Below are 23893 nucleotides of genomic sequence, written 5' to 3'. Positions count from 1 at the left end.
ATTGTGGTAAATCTCTTTTTTATTCTTTCCTGGGTTGTGGGCACTGCAGACACAATGTGATTCCTATCAACGGAGCGGCCTGCTGACATCATCAGAGAGCGCCAAGCTGCGCATGGGCACAGCTACATCTTGCCAGGGTTAAGTGGCACATGCACAGGATGATGTCATGGCTCAGCACCAACATCATCGCAAATCAGCGCCTGGTCCATCTTCGCACATGCACGCTAAAGTGTCATCGGGTATCCAGCCTCTCACTCAGCTGAAGGAAGCGGCTGAATGGGAGACTTTGAGGTTGGAGCTCTCCCCACTCGGCCTTGACGCTTCTTCTCCTCAGCTGCTCGCTCTCCACCTCGCTGCTCCCCTGGCCGATTGTTCCCTGTTCGCGTCACCCAGCTCTCCTGCCACTCGCTCCCAGCCCCCCAACCCCCACTCCAGCCATTAGCTCTATGCCGTGCCACTTTCCTCCTCTTGGTCACTCGTTCTTCACTCCTACGTCACGCTTTATGAGAGGCAGAGATAGTGTAGATAGCCAGACTCTGTTTCCCATGGTAGGGGTGACTAAAACTAGAGGGCATAGATTTAATCTAAGAGGGAGGAGGTTTAAAGGGGGTCAAAGGGGTAAATTTTTCACAGAAAGAATAGTGGGTATCTGGAATGAGCTGCCTGGTGGAGGCAGGAACAGTAGTCACATTTAAGAGGCACCTGGACAGGTACTTGAATGAGCAAGGCATGGAGGGATATGGAATAAATGCAGGCGGGTCGGATTAGTCTCGATAGGCATTATGGTCGGCATGGACGCGGTGGGCCAAAGGGCCTGGTTCTATGCTGTACGACTTTATGACTCTCTGTGACTCCTGTTAATTGTTTAATTATCCACCACCATTCAGGACTGGATGTGACAGGACTGCAGAGCTTTGATCTGATCTGTTGATTGTGAGATTGCTTAGCTCTGTCTATTGCATGCTGCTTCCGCTATATGACATGCAAGTAATTCTGTGTTGTCGCTTCACCAGGTTGACACCTCATTTTTAGGTCTGCTTGGTGCTGCTCCTGACATGCCCTCCTGCACACTTCATTGAACTACTATTGCTCCCTTGGCTTGCTGGTAATGGTAGAGTGAGGGATATGCCAGGCCATGAGGTAACATATTGTGTTTAAATACAATTCTGCTGCTGCTGATGGCCCACATTGCCTCATGGATGCCCAGTTTTGAGCTGCCAGATCTGTTCATTTCTTCCCTCAGATATAATTAAAAAAAAAATCTGAAGAAATGCATGAACTAAATAAAAAGGAGAGAGAAATAAATACTGAAAAAATAGATGTCAGCATTTGGAAGGTAAAAAGATTTCAGATTTATTATTGATGAGTGAGAGGAATTTCTCACACTTTGGGGCTTCTGTCAGTGGATTTACTGTATCAGAGTAGAAGTACTGTTTCAGGCCTTGTTAGCTCAGTTGGTAGAGCATGAGACTTTTAATCTCAGGGTCTTGGATTTGAGACCCTTGTTGTGTGGTTGCTCTTCCCTTTTTCAGTCTTCATCGGCAGAGAGTTCAAGGAGTGTTTGAAATTAAATTCAACAACATCAGCAGATTTCAACCGCCACCCCTTGCCCCCCTCCCAGTGTAGTTGACAGGACCCTCAACCTCTGCCTTCCCCCTTCCCCTCCCTCCCAGAACTGCGACAGGGATCCCCTTGTCCTCACTTTCCACCCCACCTGCCTCCACATCCAAAGGATCATCTTCCACCATTTCCACCACCTCCAGCGTGATGCCACCACCTACCTCATCTTCCCCTCCCCTGTCAGCATTCTGTGAGAATAAGAAATACTGAAATGTTGTTTCTACAGCTTGTGGAAAGTTACCAAGAATTCATTTGTACACAACATAATGAAATCACTGACAAAGAGAACTGATAAGGGTATGTAAGTGGAGACCTTAAGACAGTACATCACTGAAAAAGAGAACTGATAAGGGTATGTAAGTACAGACCTTGGGACAGTACATCACTTAAAAATTGTGCTTAGGCAGATAAAAGAGAAACAGCAAGAGTTAGAACAAAGGATGTAGTGAATAAGAAACTGCCCCACTAAGATAAAGGCTGACAGCTGCAAGTTAAAACACACAATGGAGAGCCAAATAAGGTAAAACAAAAACAAGAGTTAGGGGCTAGAAAGTTAGAGTAGGGGGAGAAGTAAACAGAGGAGGAGACTGTAGCAACCATAGGATAGGTTAGTGTCATAATACGTTATAACCAATAATGTAAAATAAAGGCGTGGACAAATGGATTTGTATTGTATAAACATGAACTGAATATGTTGATCGGTGTGCCTGCTTGTAGGACACCCGATCTTGCAAGAACGTTAAATAAACTTACTTCTTCAGAGTTTGACTTGGTGTAAATTATTATTAAGTGGGCTACGTTTCTCACAATTGGGGGCTCGTCCGGGATCTCTTCATCATTGCCGGGACCGCGGCCGACGACAGACGAGAAGAGGCGTCCCGTTAATTTAAAAACGGTCTCGTTTCTCTCGTTGGTAGCGGACCCGAGTAATTGACTGAAAACGATCCTAGGGAAGTCACTCTGAACGAGTATTTCGTGCGGCAGGTACACATGTGAAGTCAGGCAACTCCGTGCACGGACCAAGGTAGGAAAAACGAGTTTTAAGTATTATCTTGGTGACTTATGGTTAACTGTAGGAAAAGACCTTCTAAGTACCAAATGTCCTTGAGGAGTGAATTTTACAGTCCTGCAGTATAAGACCCTTCAGCTAGGAGGTGAGTACTGTATGGCATAAGACCCTTCAGTTAGGAGGTGAATACCGTAAGGTATAAGACCCTTCAGCTAGGAGGTGAATACCGTAGGGTACAAGACCCTTCAGTTAGGAGGTGAATACTGTCGGGGATAAGACCCTTCAGTTAGGAGGTGAATACCGTAAGGTATAAGACCCTTCAGCTAGGAGGTGAATACCGTAGGGTACAAGACCCTTCAGTTAACCATGGGAAATAAATCGTCTAAAAAGGAAGACGATGGGAGACAAGGAAAGTCTGCCGGCAACATCCCTCCAGAAAGTCCATTGGGACGGATGTTGGAGTATTGGGATTTAGAGTCAAAAACCAAGGAGAAAAAGACCCAAATATGATCTAAGGACAGCAAGAAGGACCACCCCTAAACCCGACGATAACGACGACGATAGAGACAGAGAGTCTTCGAAGACAATGATGCCCTTGAGAGAGGTACCAATAGGAAATAATGAAATTGGATTTGTTAGTGCACCATTAACGTCAGGAGAGGTAAGAGTGTTTAAAAAGGAAATGAAAGTCCTCGTAGAAGACCCCTGAAAATTTGGGAAAGAGAAAACCCTCCCGGGGTAGGGGGAAACGAACCAGCTGAACAAAAATACCCTAATCAAGACCCGCAGTGGCAGAACAATAATATCGGCCATAGGGGCCAGATGAAAGACCTTAGAAATCTGATAGTAAAAGGCATTGTTGTAAACAAGTAGTTGAAGCCCCTGCAAAACTTATGCCTTTACAGAGTTACCGCAGGCCCCTCTTATGGCACAAGCAGGCGACGTATTGAGTGCGACCCCTCTGGGTGTTGAAGGCTGTTTCTAGACAAATAGAGACCATTAAAGGCACCTAGGTGGGATCAAGGGATTGATTTTTAAAAATGTTTTGAAGAATCAAAAGGGGGGACTGTGAGAACAGAATTTAGATTTTAGAATTTTTAAGAACAGAATTACATGGGAACGTTTAAGATGAAACAATTAATCAGTCATGTATTGCTAACAAGCTAGCTGACTTCATAACTTCAGGGCTGCAGAGGCAACTTGGCCTTGCAGCTGGTACAGCGAGAGAGAGAGAGAGCGAGACATTGTACTTCAACATCACTCTTCTTATCACCCAGACATGACAATCCCAGGGAAAGGCGAGAATAAAAAACATACCGACCAGGCTAATACACGCCCCCTTGTTAGAGGGTGGCTCAGCCTACCCTGAAACAATTAATCAGTCATGTACTGCTAACAAGCTAGCTTCAGTGCTGCAGGGAGGGACAGCTTATCAGAAATGACTTCATAACTTCAGGGCTGCAGAGGCAACTTGGCCTTGCAGCTGGTACAGCGAGAGAGAGAGAGAGAGACATTGTATTTCAACAGCACTCTTCTTATCACCCAGACATGACAATCCTAGGGAAAAGTTAGAATGAAAAACATACCGACCAGGCGAATACACACCCCCTTGTTAGAGGGTGGCTCAGCCTACCCTTCTGATTCAGCAGTGGCTGAGTTTTTTATATTTGCTTTTATCTTATACTGTTTAAATGTTATTTGAGCAAATAGATCCATATAATCCTAGTGAATATATATAATCATATATACGTTGATCAGTAGAGAGAGAAGGTTATCATAGAATGATAAAAGGGGGGAATGTGGAAGTGAGCAGAAAGGCATGGCACTATGCTTAATGGGAAATATAGCCAAGTTTGGAATAGTAGCTTTGCTGAGCTTTGATTTTAAGTGGCAGAAACCACAATGAAATAGCTAAAAGGGATGGCCAGAGTGTGTGCAAGCTGTGGCAGCCACAGCACTTCAGACCAAGGAAGCCATTTTACCTCGAAGCTATAACAAGAAATAGTTAGGGGATTGGGAATCCAATGGGACTTCCATACCCCTTGGCACCCTCCCTCTTCAGGGCGGGTGGAAAGAATGAATCAGACCTTAAAGAAACACCTGTCCAAACTGATACTTGAAACAAGGTTACCCTGGACAAAATGTTTACCTACAGCGATACTCAGAATTCGGACAGCCCCTAGAAAAGATGTGGGACTGTCCCCCTATGAAATGCTATTCGGATTACCCTATATGGGAACCAGGGGCAAGATGCCAACCTTAGAAACTAAAGATTGGTTTCTAAAGAACTATATACTGGCGTTGTCTTCCTCATTGTCATTCCTCAGGAAGCAAGGCCTGTTAGCACAGACCCCACCTCTCGAATTTGCAGTGCACAAGATCCAACCAGGAGATTGGGTTCTGGTGAAATCGTGGAAAGAGACTAAACTACAACTGAACTGGGAAAGACCATACCAGACTCTCCTAACCACTGAAACAGCCATAAGAACGGCAGAAAGAGGTTGGACCCACTACACAAGAATCAAGGGGCCGGTACAAACCCCGGCCGAGGAAGGAACTTGGACAACCGAATTAACAGAAGAACCATTGAAAATAAAGCTAAAAAGATTTTGAGTAACAAACTTTTTTTTAATATAACGGCGCGAGCGCGGAAATACTGTCTGTAATATTGTGTGCCTTCTTTCTTTCTTTTCAAAAGTAGCCAGGAAATAAAATGGGTTGGATGTTTTTGTATTACCCACTTCCAATGAGACAACAAGGTGTTTGGAGTAACAGTTAGAGAAGGGAAAAAGAAAGGTGAATTAAAATGTTGTTTTCAGGTAACAATAGATAAGACTGGTAAACCAGCTAACAAACTAAAGGGGACCTCTCATAACGATCCTAACATAGTAAAAATAATAGCGGTAAAAGACTTGAGAAAGACAATTGAGATAGAAACCGGTTACGGGGACACAAATGCCTGGGTAGAATGGATAAAATATACTGTAAAAAGTTTGAACAAAAACAATTGCTATGCTTGTGCATCTGGTAGACCGATAGCTCAAGTAGTACCTTTCCCGCTGGGGTGGGAGCGTGACCGAAAGGGCATGGAATGCATGTTAGCCCAATATCAGGATAAGACGGCTTGGGGTATTCAAACTTGCATATCCTTGTCAATAATGTTCCCTCCCCTAGAGAAAGAAGATTCAAGGACTCCCCCTTCATTTTTAGCCACCAGTGTGAATCACACATCATGCGTATGTCGACACGGTGCGGAGCTAACCAGCAATATGGGAGAGTTGAAGTCATGCATGGAGACTGTGGACGTAACTGGAAGAGTCAGCGGAGGGAACTACTCATCATTGAATGTTCCCAGAGCGGATTTATGGTGGTATTGCGGAGGAAAAATCCTGAGACAGACCCTACCCTCCCAGTGGAAGGGGACGTGTGCAATTGTTCAATTGGCAATACCATTCACCTTGGCATTTGAGAAACAAAAGATAATAACGAGGGAAAGGGGTAAAAGGGAAGCGATAGCGAACTCTTTTGACGACCAGGTATACATGGATTTCATAGGGGTCCCAAGAGGGGTACCTGATGAATTCAAGGCCCGAAACCAAATAACCGCCGGTTTCGAGTCTTTGTTTTGGTGGGTCACTATTAACAAAAATGTAGATTGGATAAATTATATTTATTACAACCAACAAAGATTTATAAATTATACTAGAGATGCGGTAAAAGGTATAGCTGAACAATTAGACGCCACTAGTAGAATGGCTTGGGAAAATCGACTGGCTCTAGATATGATCTTCGCAGAAAAAGGAGGTGTGTGTATAATGTTAGGAGGGAAATGTTGCACACTTATCCCAAATAACACAGCACCCGATGGTTCAATCACCCGAGCACTGCAAGGGTTAACAAATTTAGCAGAGGAGATGGCCGAAAATTCAGGAGCAGACACTTCCCTGACGGGGTGGCTTGAATCCTGGTTTGGAAAATGGAAAGGCATGATAATCTCGGTTTTTACCTCCCTGATCATGGTTGTCGGAATACTAATAGCCATCGGGTGTTGTATTATTCCTTGTGTAAGAGGGCTGACACAGCGATTGATTGAGACAGCTTTGACGAAGCAGATGTCAATACAAAGAGGCCAGGAAGAGAGTATGTACCTGTTAGGTAATGACAAAGTGGATAGTATCAACGGACATACAGACATTGAAAAGGCGGCTGAAATAATGCTCAGAGGATTTGAGAGGACATATGAGAAACCTCCGCAGTATGTAGAAAACAACAAGGATTAAGTAAAAGAAAAGGGGGAATTGTGAGAATAAGAAATACTGAAATGTTGTTTCTACAGCTTGTGGAAAATTACCAAGAAGTCATTTGTACACAACATAATGAAATCATTGAAAAAGAGAACTGATAAGGGTATGTAAGTAGAGACCTTAAGACAGTACATCACTGACAAAGACAACTGATAAGGGTATGTAAGTGGAGACCTTAAGACAGTACATCACTGAAAAAGAGAACTGATAAGGGAATGTAAGTACAGACCTTGGGACAGTACATCACTTAAAAATTGTGCTTAGGCAGATAAAAGAGAAACAGCAAGAGTTAGAACAAAGGATGTAGTGAATAAGAAACTGCCCCACTAAGATAAAGGCTGACAGCTGCAAGTTAAAACACACAATGGAGAGCCAAATAAGGTAAAACAAAAACAAGAGTTAGGGGCTAGAAAGTTAGAGTAGGGGGAGAAGTAAACAGAGGAGGAGACTGTAGCAACCATAGGATAGGTTAGTGTCATAATACGTTATAACAAATAATGTAAAATAAAGGCGTGGACAAATGGATTTGTATTGTATAAACATGAACTGAATATGTTGATCGGTGTGCCTGCTTGTAGGACACCCGATCTTGCAAGAACGTTAAATAAACTTACTTCTTCAGAGTTTGACTTGGTGTAAATTATTATTAAGTGGGCTACATTTCTCACAATTCTGAAGGGATAGTTCCCTCCACGACACCTTGGTCCACTCCTCCATTATCCCTGACACCTCGTCCCCTTCCCAAGGCATCTTCTCATGCAATCGCAGGAGATATAATACCTACCCTTTTCCCTCCTCTGCTCATTATTGAAAGCCCAAACACTCCTTTCAGGTGAAGCAGCGATTTACTTGTACTTCTTTCAATTTAGTGTACTGTATTCGCTGCTCACATTGCAGTCTCCTCCAAGCTGGGGAGACCAAAGGCAGATTATGTCGAACACCTCTGCTCAGTCCGAAAGCATGACCCCGAGCTTCTGGTTCCTTGCCGTTTCAACACTCCCCCCTGCTCTCATGTCAACATTTCTGTCTTGGGCCTGTTCCAGTGTTCCAGTGATCATCTCCATGGAAAGATCAATCTTACACGCTAGCTCAAATGTTGGATTTTGTATGTTAAGTATCTTTTCTCATCCAAAGATTACACGATCAATCATTCACCACTCTGTCTTCTCCTGAACTTCGAGTTCAAATTTGTTTGTGAAGTTGAGTGACACGTTAAGACAGCACAGTCTTTGTCTTTGTGAAGGAAGTGATTTCGGAATGGCTGTTTGAAACTGCCCCTCCTTGCACAGAAATTCAGTGCAAATGCTCAAATCACCCACAATTTCTTTGTGAGAAATTTGTTCACAATTGCATTCGACATGGAAACCGCCTCAACATTAATCTCACTGAAGGAAAGTGTGACTGTGTTGTTTGTTTCAGATTGTTGCTGCTGTTATGTGTCGCTTTTAACCAAGACTGGGACACAACGCAAGGTTGATCCAAGGTTGGCATATATTATCATTCAGGAGCAAGAAAAATCAAAAGGAACCTAACAAGAAAACCCAGTCTCCAGATGTGAGAATCTGTAGATCTGCTTTCGGAAAGTGAATCAGAGCAGAATGAAGGGTGAACTGTCCGACTGCCCAGAAGAGATGAAGACACAGCTCAGTCAGCACGTTCCCCTGGTTTATGATGCTGGAACATTTCTCACACAGAAATTATTCAACCCGATGACAAACGTGCTTACAGCCGATAATTTATTAAGATAATTTTTTTTTGAGCGACAACACAAACAGCTACTCGACAATGTGGAAAATTGCCCAGGTGTGTCCTGTCCATAAAAGAAAAGCAGGACAAATCCAATCTGACCAATTACCGCCCCATCAGTCTACTATCAATCATCAGCAAAGTGATGGAAGATGTCATCAACAGTGATATCAATCACCACGCATTTAGCAATAATCTGCTCATCGATGCTCAGTTTAGATTCCGCCAGGGCCTCTCAGATCCAGGCAAACATTTGGAAGCTGGAGTATAATGTGGGAAAATGTGAGGTTATTCACTTTGGTAGTAAGAACAGATAAATTAAATATTATTTAAATTGCGAGAGACTACAGAATGCTGCGGTATAGAAGGATCTGGGTGTCTTCGTACATGAATCATAAAAAGCTAGCATGCAGCTAGAGCAAATAATTAGGAAGGCAAATGGAATGTTACCCTTTATTACAAAGGGGAATGGAGTATAAAAGGAGAGAAGTCTTGCTACAAATGTACAGGGTGTTGGTGAAACCACACCTGGAGTACTGTGCACAGTTTTGGTCTCCTTATTTAAGGATGGATATACTTGCATTGGAGGCAATTCAGAGAAAGAGGTGGGCAACTGTCTCTTCCTCACCACAGCCACCTCGAGGGCATTGTGCGGAGGGGGTTAGACTTCGGGCGTGCAGGAAGGATCTGATGGGGAGGGCTCTTCTCACTACCAGCCAAGTTTCATCTTGGTGCTTGTTTGAAAGTTCTGGTGATGAGGCATTCCGCCAAATGACTTTGGAAGTTTGCTCGGGGAACCATCCGACTGGATCCACCATCTCCTTTTCCTGTAGGGCCTTGAGGACATTCCGTGCAGACCACTACCTGAAGGATTGGTGGTCAAAGATATTTTTCCGCAGAAACTTTCCCACGAAGGATAGGTGGTACGGCACGGTCCAACTGGATGGAGCATTCCGCGGCAATGTGACCAGGCCCATCCTTCACAACGCTGGGGACAGATAGAACCTCAGCACGTAGTGACACTTGGAGATTGTGCACTGGCAATCTGCGCACAGCTTGATGCAGCCGCACACGAAGGTAGTCATCAGGATGAGGGCGACGTTGGGTACATTTTTCCCGCCCTTATCCAGGGGTTTGAACATCGTGTCCCTCCAGACCTGGTCCATTTTGGAACCCCATATGAAGCGGAAAATGGCTCGGGTGATCGCCACAGCGCAGGAGTGACGTATGGGCCAGACCTGCACCACGTACAGCAACGTGAGCGCCTCGCACCTGATCACCAGGTTCTTACCCACAATGGAGAGAGATCGCTGCTCCCACATGCTCAGCTTATGGCGTATCCTGGCTACTCGCTACTTCCAGGTTTTGGTGCACGCCCCGGCACTTCCGAACCATATCCCCAGCACCGTCAGGTAGTCTGACCTGATGGTGAAGGGGACAAAGGATCGGTCAGCCCAGTTCCCAAAGAACATGGACTCGCACTTGCCGTGGTTAACTTTGGCTCCCGAGGTGAGTTCGAACTGGTCGCAGATGCTGATCAGTCTGCGAACGGACAGCAGATCCGAGCAAAAGACGGCGACGTCATCCAGGTACAGGGAAGTTTTAACCTGAGTGACTCCACTGCCTCGGATTGTAACCCGCCCCTTCTGCTTGCATCCTTCCTAATAGACTCAGCAAAGGATTCAATACAGCAAACAAACAAGACAGAGGAGAGAGGACTGCCCTGTCTGTCTTTGCAAAGCAGGTGTAGAAAAAGATGCAGTGGTTTTTATTGCGGTTCATCCCAAGCAGCTGTGTAACACAGGGGTCTGTGCTCCACAGGCTGTTCTCAGGGATGCACACCGAGAGAAACATCAACTGCTGCTGAAGGACTATCAATTCGGTGAAAGACGCCCTTTGGTCTGCCCGAAACTTGCTGGTCTTCCAGCGCAAAGAGTTGTCCACGACCTAATGTTGCAGACAGGCACATTCCAAGGTCCAAGACTACGTGCTGAGGGACGCACTACAGCTTGGGGCAGCCGCTGCCAAGGTTCACTGGGGAAGACCACTGTGTAAGGTACCACCACCAAGGTGAAGTGAGGGACTGGATCCATGGAAATCCCCTCGGGCTGTATCCAGAAAATATTTCTCCGCCTCCAGGCTCACTTCTTTGACCAGGAGTCCTCCTACCGACCAGCAGACCCATTCTCCCACCTCCAGCATTCTCCCTCTACTTGGACCCCCCCCCCCCCACCCCGGCGACTTACCCGCTCTTGATCTCTTCATTGAAAACTGTCGGCTGGACATTTGTCATCTCAATTTCTTTGCCCCCCTCACTCACTCTAACCTGTCCCGCTCTGATCTTGAGGCACTCCGTTCTCTCAGGTCTAACCCCGACATGGTGATCAAACCTGCAGACAAGGGTGGTGCTGTTGTTGTATGGCGTACCGACCTCTACCTTGCAGAGGCTCAGTGCCAACTCACAGACACTTCTTCCTATCTCCCACTGGACCATGACCCCATCACCGAACATCAAGCCATCGTCCAAAGGACTGTCACTGACCTCATCTCCTCTGGAGATCTTCCCTCTACAGCTTCCAACCTCATAGTCCCGCAACCCCGGACAGCCCGCTTCTACCTCCTTCCCACAATCCACAAACGGGTACGTCCCGGCAGACCCATTGTGTCAGCCTGCTCCTGCCCCACTGAACTTATTTCTTCCTATCTTGAATCTATCTTTTCTCCGCTGGTCCAGTCTCTTCGCAACTGCATCCGTGACTCTTCTGACGCCTTACGTCATTTTGACAATTTCCAGTTTCCTGGTCCCAACCGCCTCCTCTTCACTATGGACGTCCAATCGCGCTGCACCTCCATCCCCCGCCAGGATGGTTTGAGGGCTCTCCGCTTCTTCCTGGAACAGAGGCCTAACCAGTCCCCATCCACCACCACCCTCCTCCGCCTGGCTGAACTTGTTCTCACATTGAACAACTTCTCCTTCAACTCCACGCACTTCAAGTAAAAGGTGTCGCTATGGGTACCCGCATGGGTCCTAGTTATGCCTGTCTTTTTGTGGGATATGTCGAGCATTCTTTGTTCCAGCCCTACTCAGGCCCCCTCCCCCAACTCTTTTACCGGTACATTGATGACTGTATCGGTGCCATTTCCTGCTCCCGCCCCGAACTGGAAAACTTTATCAACTTTGCTTCCAATTTCCACTCTTCCCTCACCCAAACGTGGTCCATCTCTGACACTTCCCTTCCCTTCCTCGACTTCTCTGTCTCCATCTCTGGGGATAGGTTGTCTCCCAATATCCATTATAAGCCCATCGGCTCCCACAGCTACCTCGACTACACTTCTTCACACACTACCCCCTGTGAGGACTCCATTCCATTCTCCCAGTTTCTCCGTCTTCGACGCATCTGCTCTGATGATGCTACCTTCCATGACGGTGCTTCTGGTATGACCTCCTTTTTCCTCAACCGAGGAATCCTCCCCACTGTTGTTGACAGGGCCCTCAACCGTGTCCGGCCCATTTCCCGTACTTCTGCCCTCAACCCTTCCCCTCCCTCCCAGAACCGTGACAGGGTTCCCCTTGTCCTCACTTTCCACCCCATCAGCCTCCATATCCAAAGGATCATCCTCTGCCATTTTCGCCACCTCCAGCGTGATGCCACTACCAAATGCATCTTCCCCTCCCTTCCCCTGTCAGCATTCCGAAGGGATCATTCCCTCCACGACAACCTGGTCCACTCCTCCATTACCCCCACCACCTCGTCCCCATCCCATGGCACCTTCCCCTGCAACCGCAGGAGGTGTAATACCTGCCCATTTACCTCCTCTCTCCTCACTATCCCAGGCCCCAAATACTCCTTTCAGGTGAAGCAGCGATTTACCTGTACTTCTTTCGATGTAGTATACTGTATTCGCTGCTCACAATGTGGTCTCCTCCATATTGGGGATACCAAGCGCAGACTGGGTGACCGTTTTGCGGAACACCTCCGCTCGGTCTGCAAGCAGGACCCTGAGCTTCCGGATTCTTGCCATTTCAACACTCCCCCCTGCTCTCATGCTCACATCTCTGTCCTGGGATTGCTGCAGTGTTCCAGTGAACATCAACGCAAGCTCGAGGAACAGCATCTCATCTATCGATTAGGCACACTACAGCCTGCCGGACTGAACATTGAGTTCAATAATTTCAGAGCATGACGGCCCCCCATTTTACTTTCATTTTTAGTTGTTTTTTCTTTTTTCTTCTTTTTTGCTGTTTTACATTTTTTACAACCTTTTATATTGCTGACCTTTTGGTCAGCTATGTGGCCTTGTCCAACCTGCACCTTCTCCTTTGTTATCTCTTGCCCCACCCCCACCTCACTTGCTTATAACCTGTGACATTTTTAATATTTGTCAGTTCCGAAGAAGGGTCAGTGACCCGAAACGTTTACTCTGCTTCTCTTTCCACAGATGCTGCCAGACCTGCTGAGTGGTTCCAGTATTTCTTGTTTTTATTCCAGAAAATATTTGTTTGCTGCAAAAAGTACATGGCAGGTAAAATGAAATGGAAGGGTTGTGAGGCAATTCATTCCTGTACTGAAGGAAACTGATCTCCTTTGCAATCTTTGTATTGTTGACTTGGTGCTGTTTTTGAACTGTTTTGTAATGTATCTTTTTATAGTTTTTTTAACGAATAAAGTATATGTTGGAAATTTAAAAAAAAGTTCAGAGAAGGTTCACTGGATTTATTCCTGTGATGAAGGGGTTGTCTTGTGAGGAGGATTGAGCAGGTTGGACCTATCCTGATTGGAGTTTAGAAACATGAGAGGTGATCGTATTGAGACATATAAGATTCTGAAGGGTCTTGACAGGGTAGATGCTGAGAGGATGTTTCCCCTCGTGGTGGAATCTAGAACTAGGGGACACAGTTTCAGAATTCGGGATTTTCCATTTAAGAAGGAAATGAGGAGGAATTTCTTCTCTCAGACAGTTGTTCATCTTTGGATTTTTATCTACAAGGAAGTCAAGGGTTATGGGGGGCAGGCAAGAAAGTGGGGTTGATGCCATGATCAGATCAGCCATGATCCTATTGAATGCCGGAGAAGGCTCGAGGGGCCAAATGGCCTCCTGCTGCTACTATTTCTGTTCTTGTGATCTCATTGCAGCTTGTTCCAAATAGAGACAAAAGAGTGGAATTCCAGAGGAGAGGTGAGAGTAATTACCCTTGAGTGAGTGTGGCATCAAGGATCCCTCGCAAAATTGAAATCAATGGGAATCAGGGAAAAATTGTCCACTTGTTGGAGTCATACCTAGCACAAAGCAAGATGATTATGGTTGTTGGAGGCCGATCATCTCAATCCAGGACATTGCCTCAGGAGTTTCTCAGGGTAGTGTCCTAGGCTCAACCATCCTCAGCTCTTTCATTAATGAGTTTCCCCTCAACTTAAGTCAGAAGTGGGAATGTTAGGTGATGATTCACAACTCCTCAGATACTGAAGCAGTCCATGTCCACAAACAGCGAGACCTGAACAACATTCAGCTTGAGCTGATAAGTGACAAGCGACTTGGTTGCCACAAAAGTGCCACGCAGTGAACATCTCCAATGAGAGAGAATCAAACCATCTACCTTTTAATACTCAGCAGCATTATCATCACTGAATCCCTCACCAACAACATCTTGGGGGTTATCATTGATTATAAACTAAACTGGACCAGTCACATCTATGCTGCGGCTTTTAGCGTAGGTCAGAAATTGGGAATTCTGCAGCAAGTATCTCACCTCCTGACATGCCAAAGCCTTTCCATTGTCTACAAGGCACATGTCAGGAGTGTGATGGAATACTCTCCACTTTTCTGGATAGCTGCAGCTCCAAAAACACATAAAAAGCTCAATACCACCCAGGACAAAGCAGTCCTCTTCATCGGTACCTCACCCACCACCTTAAACATTCACTCCCTCCACCACCAGAGCACAGTGGCAGCAGTGTGTACCACCTACAAGATGCACTGCAGTAACTCGCTAAGTAACGTTCGACAGCACCATCCAAACCCGTGATCACTACCTCGAAGGACAAGGGCAGCAGATGCATGGGAACACCACCACCTGCAGGTTCACCTCCAAGTCACTCACCATCATGACTTGGAACGATATCACCATTTCTTCACTGTTGTTGGGTCAAAATCCTGGAACTCCCTCTGCAATAGCACTGTGGGTGTTCCTACACCACATTGACTGCAGCAGTTCAAGAAGGCAGCTCCCCACCACATTCTCAAGGGCAATTCGGGATGGACGATAAATGCCAGCCTTGCCAGCGATACTCACACCCAAGAATAAATAAAAAACAAATCATTCTCCACAGATTCCCCACAATCCAGGCTTGGACATTTACTTCAGGAGCACAGAGCTTTATATAACTACAACGTGATTTCCAATCTTCAGATTCCATTCCCCTTTCACATTATTTTCTACCAGTCCGTTAGTGTTTAGTGATTCAGCACGTGGGTCTCTGCTTCTCCAGTTTCTAACATCTCAACACTTATAAAAAACACTCTGATCTATCTTTCGTAGGTACTAGATGACCCCACATTTTAAACTCCATCTGCCAAAACATTGCTCACTCACTTAATCTATCAAGAAGATTTGAAAATAAATTTCTTGCCAAAGGATAATGTTCTGCTTCTGCTCCCTCGCCGTTTGCTTTTCCCGTTAGTCTTTCATTTGGTGTAAATCCAGAGAAAGTAAAGATGGAAGGAAGGAGGGAGGGAAAAATCTTCCTCCTTTTCGTGATCCCTATTTGATCTTCATTCCAGTCCAATTTGGGTGAAGAATTCCGATTGTCTGTCTCAATTTTAATAAAGTATAAACAATTCTGGAATCACCAGCGATATACTGATAAGAACATGTTTCCAGGCCAACTTTCCACAAAAGCTCCCCCACAACAATGTACTAGACACTACATACACTAACGACAAAATTGGGATCCGAACCCACACATGCAAAGCAAAATGCATTAGCACGCCACCGTCTTAACCTCTCGACCACCTTGTCAGCTGTTTGGACAGTACAGATCCTGGCTGTGCAGCCAGATGTGCAATGATGGAAATGCAGCTTCTGTAAGTAAATGAAATTTCCATCACATCATGTCATGGCCTGTTGGGAATGGAGCGGTGTGAAACATTTCCAGACCATGTCCAACACGTTTCAACTCAGTGTGAAAACCCACCACTGAAAGACTGGAACATACAATCATTTCATCACATCATGATTAACATCACTCAGACACCTGAACCATGAGGTCACTGACAAAGTCATGATGACTTCTAATTTCTCATGAAATGACAACTGAACTAACTGACTGGAAGAATTGCTTTAATTCCACATGATCAGAGAGGCACAGCCTCAGACCGACTTGGCAGATGAATATTGATTGAATAATTTCTGTGTGAGGAATGTTCCAGCATCATAAACCAGGGGAACGTGCTGACTGAGCTGTGTCTTCATCTCTTCTGGGCAGTCGGACAGTTCACCCTTCATTCTGCTCTGATTCACTTTCCCAAAGCGGATCTACAGATTCTCAAATCTGGCGACTGGGTTTTCTTATTTTGTTCCATTTGATTTTTCTTGCTCCTGAATGATAATATATTCTAAACCTCGGATCAACCCTCCCCTTTGCGTCGTGTTATAGTCTTGGTTAAAAGAGACACAAAATGACACAAACACTCTGAAACATCCAACACGGTCACACTTTCCTTCAGTGAGATTAATGTTGAGCTGTTTTCCAGGTTAAATGCAAATGCAAACACATTGCTCTCAAAGAAATTGTACGGGATTGAGTTGCCGTTGAAATATTAGCACTGGACATCTGTACGAGCAGGAACAGCCATTTCAAACTCACATCCTTCACAAAGGCAACATCTGAGCTGTTTTCTTTTGTGAATGAAATTCATAAGAAAAGTTAAAGTTCACAAGAAAATGGATGTAAATGATTGATAGCTAAACTTTTGAAGCCATGATATGAATCCATGATTTTCTGATTATTAGACAAACACTCGAACCAGTTAAGCTGCTGAGCCAGATCACAAGTGCTGTGACAACTAAGGGCAGAGGAGGGCACTCTTTATTCTCATCCCACTTCTCCACAGGTCACAACATCTATGTGAACTTTTCCCACATACTGATACAGTCAATCATATACTCTATTTTTCCCAGAATAGAAGACACTGACCAGGTTTCTTTAATGAACAACAAAATTATCCATTTATTGTCGAACAAGTTTTAACTAGTCATGAAGTAAAGCATAAACACACAGGTGGAAATTTTAAAAGTTCCTTTTTCACCTTGAACAACTTTTAAAGTCCTTTTTTTATCTTCGAGCCACACGCACACACACACACCGGATAGCTGAAAAAAATAAAAGGGATTTTTTTTTAATTCAGCACTCTGTTGCAGACAAAAAAAACCTCTTGGGCTGTTTATTTGCTCATTTTTGAAGAAATCATCAGATGAGATATGTTGCTCCAAAACTGGAATACAGTCTAACTTCCGAGTATACGTAGACAGGTCACTAGGGTATTTTAGATCCGTTCTTTTCAGAAGGCATTGAGAATTAATTTTAGCAGGCCTTCTTCAAAGACATGCGACAAGATGAATTAACTCAGTGGACTTCTCAGGGTCTTTTAAAGATTTTCTGGAAAACAAACTGGGTTGTGGTCTTCTCTCCTTCCTTGACGATTCTTCAGGTTAACTTTATCAGCTGCTCACTCCAGCAGGTAAAACACACTTACTGCTACAACCAAAGGTTGTGAGTTTTCTGCTGTCTTAGGTTTGCGCTGCTGCTGCCAAGGTTGCCCAATCAAGGGGCATGACTGACTTCACTAACCATATTTCTCCGGGTTACCAGGGTTTCTGTTCTATATTTAACTTGAATCATGTGACAACCAGTAAACATAGTTGCCAAATTGGCTCTTTTGGTTCTCTCTTGAAAAAGAACTGGTCCTACATTTATTCAGTTTGATTATGACTTCTTCAAAAAATATTTCAACAGAAGAAACAGAATCCCTTCCATAACATCATGTACTTTCCCTGAGCTACAGGTTATTGCAAGTCTCTCTGGCTGTGTTTATTTTAGGTGATTTTGTACTCAGGTTCTTTTGGAATCCATGTGTTTGCAGATCTTTATGAGTGAGAGATGTGGTAATATGCTTAAAAGATTTCCCTGTAAATTATTCGTATCTCCATCTTTCCCCGAACTTTGTACAAACACATTAATATGGGAATCACACACATCAGGCCGTCAAACCTGTCTGCTAAATATTGAACGGTGGCAGTGTTTATTGTGACGGGGTTCCATTTATGAAGACACATATTGATGATTCACACATGTAAAAATTTGTATATTATGTTCATGACATAATGAAATAAATAAACATTTCATTGCACTTGCCATGCTTGTTGAACATTTTCTCTGCTGATGCCCCCTGAATATATTAGAGAACATGGTGACGAGGTTGAGATAAAAATCTGTAAATATAGGCAGCAAACAGCAGCAGGGACTGCAGTGAACAGGATTTACGTGACATATTTGTGCTTATATTGGTGGGTGAAATAAGATACTAAACACACAATATCCTACATTTGAGCTCGCGTAAAAGATTGCTCTGTCTATGGGGATAGCATCAAAGAATGCTCAGGAATTTTGTCCTATGCCAGTGATCGTAACACACTTCAGGGGAACTTAAAAAAAATGGTAAAATGGGCTTTCACAGAACAGATGAAATTTTACACAGAGAAGTGTGAAGTGATACAATTTGGAAGGAAGAATGCCATATAAATGAAACGTTACAATTCTAAACTGGGTGCAGGAGCAGAGAGACAATGTACACCAATGTTAGAAGGATTGAAAAGGTAGCTAAGAGCAAACAGGACACTTGGCTTTATTAATAGAGGCATAGAGTGAAAGCATATAAGTTATGCTAAACCTTTATAAAATACTGGGAATGAATGGCCTCCACCTGTACCTCTACAGAAAGCTTCCATTCCAGGTTTACACACACTCGTCAGGATCACGCTCCACAGATTCTGCCCTCCAGGCTCAGACACCCACTTCAGGATCACTCTCCACAGATCCCGCCATTCCAGGTTCGGACACCCACTTCAGGATCACTCTCCATTGATCCCAGCACTATGGGCTCGGAGACCCTCTTCAGAGATCCTAAATCTCCAGACACGGACATCCTTTGAGGACCACTCTCCACAGATTCTGCCCTCCAGGCTCAGACATCCTCTTCAGAATCACTCTCCATACATCCCGCCACTCCACGCACGGATATCTCCCTCAGGATCAGATCAAAGAATGTTGCTTGTCACATATCAGCTCAAGCCTGAATGTTGTTCAGGTCTTGCTGCTTGCAGGTACAGATTGCTTCAGCATCTGATGAGTTGTGAATCATCAGCGAACATTCCCACTTCTGACTTTTGTTGAAGAGAAAGCCATCAATGAAACAGCTGAGGATGATTGGGCCTTGGACACTGCCCTGAGAAACTAGGTATCCAGTCATGAAAGGTGGAGGACAATTAAATAACGAACCAGATGAGGAGGCTCCAAAAACATCCCTATCCTCAATGTTGGTGGAGCCGAGCACGTCAGTGCAAAAGATGAAGCTGAAGCATTTGAAACCATCTTCAGTCAGAAATTGCTCAGTGGATGATTCATCTCGGCCTCTTGAGGTCCCCAGTATCACAGCTTCCAGTTTTCAGCCAATTTGCTTCACTCCACATAATGGCAAGAAATAGCTGAAAGCACTCGATACAGCAAAGACTGTGGGCCCGAACAACATTCCGGCTCTAGTGTAAATCTGAGTTCTTTTTGGCTTCAGTCTGGTTCATTAAATATACTGAGTCGGATGTGTAGGTAAAATCAATTACTTTATTTGCGCATTTAGCCGGCTGACTTCCTCTAATGCAACGACACTGACTCCACCCAGAGTCTGTCTGGTCCACTAGAGTAAGTAAAGTTTTTTGATACAGGTACTACTGTTTATACATTAAGATTCATGCTATACCCCCTTGTTTAACCAATCAGTGCGATACAATTCGACTTCACCCACGTGGTGAAATGCAGTACATCTGTTACTGAGGTTCCAATACACTCCATTTTCAATACATACTTGTTACTAATAAAATATTGTTTTGTACCAGCAAGATAAAACAAAGCGGACAAGCAAGCTAATTAGCAAGAGCATAGGAGTCATCAATAATCATTCTAGTTTCACTCCCTACATGGATCATGAGTCTGTCTCTACCTTGTGACAAGTAATTGCGGCGCTTCCTGCTATCTCTGTTAGGTGTACATTCCTGAGTGTTTCATGCAGTCTGCAGCTACATCAAGTAGTGGCAGTTCACGAAGATAAGAGGGGCCGAGCACTCCTTATCACTCACACAGGGATGGACATCATTTGATTCACAGGAGTCCATTTGTTCCAAACCACAGGGAGTCACACAATCAGGCCATAAAGAACAGATGTCTTTGCAATTACCAGTGTCGGCTAGTCTTTACAGTCTCACACGCTCTGCCTTTACTTTTAACTATTTCATTGTGGTTTCTGCTACTTAAAATCAAAGCTCAGCAAAGCTACTATTCCTAACTTGGCTATATTTCCCATTAAGCATAGTGCCATGCCTTTCTGCTCACTTCCACACTAGTACTGAAGACTTGTGCTCCAGAACTAGCTGCGCCCTCAGCCAAGCTGTTCCAGTAGAGCTACAACACGGGCATCTACTTGACAATGTGGAAAGTTGCCCAAGTGTGCCCTCTCCACAAAAAAAATGCAAGACAAATCCAATCTGACCAATTGCCGCCCCATCAGTCTACTATCAAGCATCAGCAAAGTGATGGAAGATGTCACCAACAGTGCTATCAAGCACCACACACTTAGCAATAATCTGCTCATCGATGCTCAATTTAGGTTCTGCCAGGGTCTCTCAACTCCAGGAAATAATTTGGCAGATAGAGTAGAATGTGGGAAAATGTGAGGTTATCCACTTTGGTAGGAAGAATAGAAAAGGAAAATATTATTTAAATTGTGAGAGATTACAGAATGCTGCGGTGTAGAAGTATCTGGGTGTCCTCGTACATGAATCACAAAAAGTTACCATGCAGGTACAGCAAATAATTAGGAAGGCAAATGGAATGTTACCCTTTATTGCAAGGGGGATGGAGTATAAAAGTAGAGAAGTCTTGCTACAAATGTACATGGTGCTGGTGAAACCACACCTAGAGTACTGTGTACAGTTTTGGTCTCCTTATTTAAGGAGTGATATACTTGCATTGGAGGCAGTTCAGAGAAGGTTCATTTGATTAATTCCTGTGATGAAGGTGTTGTCTCATGAGGAAAGTTGAGCAGGTTGGACCGATACTCATTGGAGTTGAGAAAAATGAAAGGAGAACGTATTGAGACATATAAGATTCTGAGGGGGCTTGACAGGGTAGATGCTGAGAGGATGTTTCCTCTCGTGGTTGAATCTAGAACTAGGAGACACAGTTTCAGATTTAGGGCTTTTTCATTTAAGAAGGTATTTCCTCTCTCAGAGGGTCATTAATCTTTGGAATTCTTTACCGCAGAGAGCAGTGGAGGCTGGGTCATTGAATGTCTTCAAGATTTTTATCTACAAGAGAGCCAAGGGTTATGTGGGCAGGTAAGAAAGTGGGGTTGAGGTCATGATCAGGTCAGCCATGATCCTATTGAATGGCGGAGCAAGCTCGAGGGGCCTAATGGCCTACTGCTGCTATGAGTTCTTCCGATCTTCTGTTCTTATGATCTCATTGCAGCTTGGTCCAAACAGAGACGAAAGACTGGAATTCCAGAGGAGAGGTGAGGGTGATTGCCCTTGAGTGAGTGTGGCATCAAGGATCCCTCGCAAAATTGAAGTCAATGGGAATCAGGGGAAAAACCCTCCACTTGTTGAAGTCATACCTCGCACAAAACAAGATGTTGTGGTTAGTGGAGGCCAATCATCTCAGCCCAGGACATTGCCTCAGGAGTTTATCAGGGTAGTGTCGTAGACCCAAACATCCCAGCTGTTTCATTGACGACTTTCTCTTCAACATAAGTCAGAAGTGGGAATGTTAGATGATGATTCACAACTCTTCAGATACTGAAGCAGTCTGTGCCTGCAAGCAGCAAGACCTGAGCAACATTCAGGCTTTAGCTGATAAGTGACAAGCAACCTTCTGGCCACACAAGTGCCAAGCAGTGAACATCTCCAATGAGAGAGAAAAAAAATCTACCTTTTGATATTCAGAAGCATTATCATCGTTAAATCCCCCACCATCAACATCTTGACCAGAAACGTAACAAGACCAGTCACATCTATGCTGTGGCTATAAGCGCAGGTCAGAGATTACGAATTCTGCAGCAGGTATCTCACCTCCTGACACCCCAAATCCTGTCCACCATCTACAAGGCACAAGTCAGGAGTGTGATGGAATACATCCCACTCAACAACACTCAAGAAGCTCAACACCATCCAGGACAAAGCAGCGCACTTGATCGGCACCTCACCCGCCACCTTAAACATTCAATCCCTCCACAACCAGTAAACAGTGGCTGCAGTGTGTACCATCTCCATATGCACTGCAGCAACTCGCCAAGTATCCTTCAACAGCACCTTCCAAACTCGTGACCACTACCACCTCGAAGGACAAGGGCAGCAGATGCATGGGAACTCACTACCTGCAGGTTCCCCTCCAAGTCACTCACCATCTTGACTTGGAATGATATCGCCATTTCTTCACTGTTGTTGGGTCACAATCCTGGAACTCCCTCCCCAGTAGCACTGTGGGTGTTCCTGCACCATATGGACTGCATCAGTTCAAGAAGGCAGCTCTCCACCACCTTCTCAACGGCAATAGGAATGGGTAATAAATGCTAGCCTTATCAGCGATACTCACACCCAAGAATGAATAAAAACCAAATCACTCTCCACAGATTACCCACAATCTGGGCTTGGACATATACTTCAGGAGCACAGAGCTTTATATCACTACAACATGAGTTCCAAACTTCAGATTCTGTTCACTTTTCACATTATTTTCTACCAGCTTTTATCAATTCAGTATTCGGGTCTCTGCTCCTCAACCGTTTCTAACATCTCACCTCTTACAAAAAAACACTCTGATCTATCGTAGGTAGTAGATGACCCCTCATTTTAAACTCCATCTGCCAAAGCATTGCTCACTCACTTAATCTATCAAGAAGATTTGAAAATAAATTTCTTGCCAAAGGATAATTTTCTGCATCTGCTCCCTCGCCATTTGCTTTTCCCATTTGTCTTTCACTTGGTGCAAATCCAGAGAAAGTAATGATGGAAGGAAGCAGGGGAGGAAAAATCTTGCTCCGTTTCGTGATCCCTATTTGATCTTCATTCCAGTGCAGTTTGGGTGAAGAATTCCAATTGTCTGTCTCAATTTTAATAAAGTATAACAAATTCTGGAATCACTGTCTGGACATTGACAAGAACAGGTTTCGAGGCTGACTTGATTCATAAGCTCACCCAACATAAACAATACACGAAACAGCTCATAAACTAGCGACAAGGATGGGATTCGAACCCACGTGTGCAAAGCACAATGGATTAGCAGCCCATCGCCTTAACCTCTCGGCCACCTTGACAGTTGCAGAGATATAGCTGTCACCTTCAGCACAGCTTCTGGCTGTGCAGCCAGCTGTGGAATGATGGAAATATATCTTCTGTCAGTAAATGAAGTTGGGAATGGAGCAGTGTGAAACATTTCCAGACCATGTCCAACACGTTTCTACTCAGTGTGAAAACCCACCACGGAAAGACTGGAACATACAATCATTTCATCACATCATGATTAACATCACTCAGACACCTGAACCATTAGGTCACTGACGAAGTCATGATGACCGAATTTCTCATGAAATGAAAACTGAACTAACTGACTGGAAGAATTGCTTTAACCCCACATGATCAGCGAGCCACAGCATCAGGCCGACTTGTCGGGTGGTGTAAACAGATATCACTGCTTCTGATCTTCACCAGAACAGAGAGTGAGATGTAACATTGATCATCAAACAGACTGTGAGAGAATACAACAGAATAAAACACATGGACAGACACTGTGGAATAACAAATAGATTTGATTGGAATGTTGAAATTTTGATTGGAATGGATAAAACACCAGAAACAGCAGATTAAATTGGCATTCTCATCATTATATTG

General features: G+C 44.5%; 1 non-coding gene across 1 annotated transcript; it reads right to left on the bottom strand.

The window, feature by feature from the left end:
* Positions 1 to 23237: 23237 nt before the first annotated feature.
* trnas-gcu (transfer RNA serine (anticodon GCU)) lies at positions 23238 to 23319 on the bottom strand. Its single transcript has one exon. It is a non-coding gene; the product is annotated as a tRNA-Ser (tRNA).
* Positions 23320 to 23893: the final 574 nt, after the last annotated feature.

This window comes from Heterodontus francisci, unplaced genomic scaffold (assembly GCF_036365525.1).
Source record: "Heterodontus francisci isolate sHetFra1 unplaced genomic scaffold, sHetFra1.hap1 HAP1_SCAFFOLD_75, whole genome shotgun sequence".
NCBI lineage: Eukaryota > Metazoa > Chordata > Chondrichthyes > Heterodontiformes > Heterodontidae > Heterodontus > Heterodontus francisci.
This window is presented reverse-complemented; position numbering and strand designations above follow the sequence as displayed.